The sequence below is a fragment of the Giraffa tippelskirchi genome, chromosome 3 (genome assembly GCF_054371585.1).
Source record: "Giraffa tippelskirchi isolate mGirTip1 chromosome 3, T2T-mGirTip1v1.2.pri, whole genome shotgun sequence".
Lineage (NCBI taxonomy): Eukaryota > Metazoa > Chordata > Mammalia > Artiodactyla > Giraffidae > Giraffa > Giraffa tippelskirchi.
Window position 1 is genome coordinate 41634401 of NC_137277.1, and position 6000 is coordinate 41640400.

The following is a 6000-nucleotide window of genomic DNA, read 5'->3' on the forward strand; positions in this document are numbered from 1 at the left end:
AGACACACACAAAAGAAGTTGAGAGGAGGCTACCATTATTCTGCAGATAGAAAAATATAAGATACCCTTAATGTTGTCAGAAGTGACAGTGAAGGGACCTGTTTGGAAGACATATATCCCCAAGCCCCAGAAAAAAGGGAGAGAAGAAACAAACTGAAAAGCAGAGTGAGACATTGAAAGATTTAGCAGAACTGAAAAAGTTGAATCCTGATTCAGCAGTGGAGACAGCTAGTGATAAGCAAACCAGTTTACACTGTATAACCCTCTCCCCCCACCCCCCCCACCCCCAAAGCTCAGACATGCTAGCATCAGAGGGCATTACTCTGGGTTACTGAATGCTAGATTCCTTGGGTAACGACCTTGGGTAACTAGGTGCTTGCCCCTCCCCCTCTCAGCAGGCATCAAGTCAAGATTTATTCTCCAGAGAGAAAACTAGTTTATGGCCTGGAGGTCAGAAACTGAGTTGAAGATGAAAGAGAACACTGCAAGTGTTCTCTGGGGAATTTCGATTAGATTAAGAAGAAGGACATAAAGAGCTATTCTGTGGCATAAAGGATTATTTTATGAGGCTGCCATAACCCTAACAAAAACAGTAAAAGAAAAAAGTACATGCAAATCTCCTCCATAAAGAGATGCAAAATTCCTAACCAAATATTACTAACCGAATCCAAATATATAAAAGATAATCTCCATAACCAAATATTGAATAGAAGCTATTTTCCAAATAAAATTAGGATCCTGTGGAGAGAAACAAAGGATGGCGGGTATGTCTTCTCTACTGAAGATGAAAGGAAATGGGCCAGGGTTTTAGCCAGACATCTGAACTGGGAGAACTTGCTAACATTTGGGTGACTGGTGAACTGGGAAATGAGAAGGTGTGAATTGTCTTCCTGTCGCTCTTTCAATGATACTCTCACCTCTGGAAGGTCCTTGCCAGCTCCAGGAACCCTCTTGAGACATGTAGAGTCATGCTGACCCTACACATGCAAGAAGCCAGAACCTGATAATGAGACATCATTCCTCCAGGATGTGGTTGTGGATCCATCAGCGTGCTCCGGCTTGTTGTCAAAGAGCCACTGAATTCTCTTTTGCACTTGGCAGCGCCAGGGCACTTGCACTTTCATTCCCACTTCTCTGATCGTGTGGCCTGAAACTTGTTGCTGACTGTGGCCACAGTCATTGATTAAGCTAGATTTTTTTCCTTGTAAGTAATACCAGATGGGCATCCCCATAGTTGAGACCGCTTGTTCAGAACCATTGCTGCTTTTCATGAAGATGACCCTACTTCCTTGGTGTCTGTGACACAATTTGATTGAAAACTAAGAATCAGTTGGCCAGAGTTGTTCTTTTTTCCTTTTCAAAATTCAAAACCTTTACACATGACCACAAAGGGAAAGGAAGAGAGAGGGGGAATGTCATTCATAGCAGCCACAGGTATTTGCAAACAGGACTGTGTGAAGACAGGAAGCCCTTCTGCACGTTTGTCTTCCTTGGTACAGTTTGACTACCACCTGCTTTCTCTCTCTCTCTCTTGCTTACTCCTTTAGAAAAACTATCTAGTAGCTCCTCTTAAAGTGGATGGAGTGGGCTCTGGAGCCATCTCTCAGCCTATCCTAAGACAATGTTTTGTTTTATTTTTTTTAATTATCTGCTTTGCAGAAGAATGGAGTGGCTGAGACAGGGTGGGTACATAGTGGAAAGTATCAGAGTGTGCTTGACTTAAATTGCAGCCCACTTGCCTCTCACCGTAGAGGGCCCTTAGAGGTCATCTTGTCTAGACTTCTCCAAGATGGATAAGGAATCCTTGAAGTTCTACATGGACACATTCAGTGACAGGAGCACACAGCCTCCTCCCTTGGGGCCCCTGCCCACCTCTCCAGACTCCATTCCCTTCTTGTTCACTCTGCATCAGTCATACCCCACTCCCACTTTGTCCTTCAAACACACCAAGCGCATTCCCGCCTCCTAGCTCTTCCCTCATCCTAAAACTGTTCCCTCAGCCTAAAGGCTGGCTTCTTATGATTCAGGTCATGGCTCAAACATCAAGGCTGTTACCTCACCTGAGTAGCCAGCTGCCCCCTCCTCACTGCCTCCACCACCTCTACCCTTGCCTCCATACCATAACTGGGATCGATTTCCTTCACTTCTATCACTTTCTGAAATTCTTGTTTGTTTCTATGTTTATGTGTCGATACTTCCTGTCAGTTCCCCAAGGGCAGCGGCTTTGTCTTACTCGCCACTGTATTTGCAAGCCTGGCTCATGGTAAATATGGTTGGTTGACTGATGGAAAAGGCCCTATATTCTGACAGCTGTGTTCAATTATATGTAGATCTGAAGTGGGCTTCGCACTAACTTGCTCAGGAGGGACAAGTAGAATGAGAACAAAGCCCCTGTGGATCTTCATACATCAGTGCTTAACAGAAAGGTCTGGATTTCAGGGTGACTGGCCTTAGGGGAGTTGAAAAGGGAGGTAGAAACCCTCAAAGATTTTCTTCACTTTCTCACTGCTTGCACCTTTCTGGCTTCAAATCAGCCCAGCAGGGATTCCCTGGTGGGTCAATGATAAAGAATCCACCTGCCATTGCAAGAGACACGGGTTCAATCCCTGGTCCAGGAAGATCCCACGTGTCTTGAAGCAACTAAGCCCGTGCGCCACACCTACTGAGCCTGTGCTCTAGAGCCAGGGAGCCTCGACTACTGAAGCCCATGCACCCTAGAGCCTGTGCTCTGCAAGAAAAGAAGCCACTGCAATGAGAAGTCTGTGCACCTCAACTAGAGAGTTACTCCCACTTGCCACAACTAGAGAAAAGCCCGTGCAGCAGCCAAGACCCCGCACAACCAAAATAAATAAAATTATTTTTAAAAGAAAAAGTCAACCCAGGAGAGGGAGAATCCCAGCGCCTTTGGACTCAGGCAGGAGGGTTGGCTGAGCCACTTGGAGCTATGTAGGGCAGGGACCAGTCACCGACCCTCTGAGTCTCAGTCTCCGTACCATCTTGATTGAAAAGCTTTTGAAATGTATTAGATAGGAAAGGTCACAGCTCAAAAAAGGAGAAAAACCAAAATCTATTTTTAATAACATAAAATACAGCCAAAGGGTTGAAAAATGCATATTACCCATGTGGCAGGAAAAGAACAAAAAAGGAGGCAGATAATGTACGTGAGAGACACATGTTCAATAGATGGGAGCTATTGGTAATAACCAGTTCTCACAGAGCTTCTCCAACATGTCCATCATAGAGCAAGGCTCTCTGGGGTTTAAAGCAATTCCCTGCCCTCCAGAAGTTTATAGTGTAGTTGGCAAAATAAGATGTATATACATGAGCCCGTGGCAAAAGCAGATGACTTGCTATGAGTGAAGTTTTCCAGTAAATGTCATCATAGTTAGGAAAGGGCTCGAAGTTGGAGAAGGAAAAGAAAAACTGACCCATTTTAAACTAACTTCTAACCACAGTGACCACAGACATCAAGGATGAGGGTGATCTGTTTTCCAAGAAGAGACTGAAGGGAGAAACCTCCCTCTATGCAGAGGCCCCAGTTATCTTGAAGTTCCTGGAGGGGAAGAAGAGCTAAAGAGAGGGTGAATGTTCTGTCGTCTTGAGCAGACCAAGAAAGCTGGGAGTGGGAGGAAGGAGAAAGGAGTGACTTCAGGGGCTAGAAGCAGAGAACCTGGGTTCTAAAAATAATTCTGTCCCTCTTGCTCAGACCCTGAGCAAAGCCCTGGATGTCACAGCATCCTTGTCCTTATTAGTAAATTAGAAAGAAAATATTTGCCTCCTTCCTAAGGGAACCAAAAAAACTACAGTGGTACTGAGTAATTCAGCCCCATTTGGGAAGGAAACAAGTTTGCACTGCAAGAGATGGAGCTGCCCTGAAAATCCTCCAGGCTTCTCCCTTGCTTTGCCATAGCTTGGGGCCCCTTTCTGTTTTCTTTCTTATCCTTCTGTTTCTGTACTCTTTCTTTTCCTTCTCTTTCTGTTTCTTTCTTTTTTAAAATTATTTTATTGTTCTTATTGTTATTTTGTTCATTTTTATTTTTTGGCCGTGCGGTGCAGCATGTGGGATCTTAGAAGAGATTGGAATTGGAATCTCTTGCATTGGAAGCGCAGAGTCTTAACCACTGGACCACCAGGGAAATCCTTTCCTCCTTTTTTTTTTTTTTTTAACTTTTACAAATTTTTTAAAATGAAGCTTTTCTGGAAAAGTTGTAGAAAAATATTACCTACATGACAAATATTTAAGTAGTATGAAAGGGAATACAGTGAAAAAGCGGGGTTCCCTCCTGCCCTTAATGTCCTTTCCCTCCAAAGCACTTAGGATTCCCAGTTTCCTCTACATGCTTACAGCGACTTCAATACACAGAGAAAACTGCCTCACTGCTTTCACTGCGGGGCAGTTCTCCAGTGTCAGATACTCCATGATTTACTCACCAGTCCCAGAAGCTCTGCTTCTTACACACTTGAAGTCTGCTAAGAGTAGAAGGCATCTCCCCTAGCCATCCATTGCCAACACTTGTCTGTGGGGCGTGCTGTGTGCTAATGCAGGGATGGGTGTTAAGATCTGGAGAGAGGCAGAGCCCCTTCCCTTGGGAACTCAGAGCCCAGTGGAGGAGGTGGGCATTTAGGAAAGATCTGAGGGCTCTCACGGGTCTGTGTGTGGCTGGGGTGAGGGTGGGGGTGTCCTGGTACTTGTGCTTCTCCTGGCTTCGACTTCTCTGCCAAGATGGAAGGTAAACACAGCTGCCTTCCAGACCATGGCACCAGAGAAAGTGTTTATAGTCAGGGGAGGGGATCCTGCGGGAAGGAAGTAAAACCAGAAACCTTGACCCAAAGATATCATAGAGCATACGGTAGTCACGACACCTGTCAAATATGGGGGAACAGGGCCTTGTCTAGCAGACGTAGTAGGCTCATCAGGAATGGGAGATCCAGGACCAGGAAAAAGTGACCAAGGACACACATCACCTACTTTCAAACGTTGTCGGCCTTCCTCGGGGCATTCCTCTCCCACACTCCCCTGCACATCCCACCCCTGGCACTCCTGAAGGGCTTTCCCTCCCCTCCCCTTGGTCTTGCTTTACCTGGATCAGAGACGGCCTCCTCCCGGGGGCTTCTAGGTAGAACCCTATGGGGACGAGCCCAGGGCTCACAGTGGCAGCAAATCCTGCCCTGGAGGATTTGCTCACGCATGGTTGAGCATGGACCCTGTCACCTGAACTATACCATGTCCCAGGAAAAATAAGCGGGGGTGCTGGGAGGGAGTCTGGACGCTGGAGAGAGACAGGGCAGGTGTGGCATGAGCATGGGGAGCAAGACAGAGAAGGCTGTGCTTTAGGAAAGCGAGAGTCTGGATTTGTTGAGGCGAAAGTGTGGCAGTGGAGGCCACCTGGTCTCTGTGGGATGACACCCACGGGGAGGAGAAGAGAAAGCACCTGTGGAGAGTAGATGGCCCGTCTGCAACAACTTGTCATGGACTCTTCCAGGGAGGCCGTGAAGAACAAGGGAGAGGTCGCGTCTGTGTAATCCCAGCGGCTTTTTCTGATCATGCTCTTTGGCCAGAGACTAAGAGGGGAGAAGACTGGCCCGGGTGGTCCAGCAGAGGAGAGAGGGTGGGTGGGCAGTATCCCTCAGGCGGAGAGGGCACTGATGTTACTGCACATGTCAGCCCCTTCCCGCCCGGCACCCGGGGGTGCCCACCACCCTCGTGATCCCTGTTTTACACACCAGGGAGCCAAAGGCCATACCAGTCGAGAAGAAGGAACTTCCTCGTGTGGGAATAAACCCGTGCAGACAGTATAGGGTCAGAGCTGGGGTTTCACCCAGGTCCCGTGTTCTAGGTCAGCACTACACCCAAGAAAACAATCCTGACAGGGGCTGGGGGGTGGTGCAGGATTGGGCAGGAATGGGTATTAGGGTCTCGAAAGAAGGTCATGAGAGGTCAACAGGCTCGTGAGACTCTGGCATGGTGTTAAAAGGGCACACAGAGCCAACGTGGAGGAC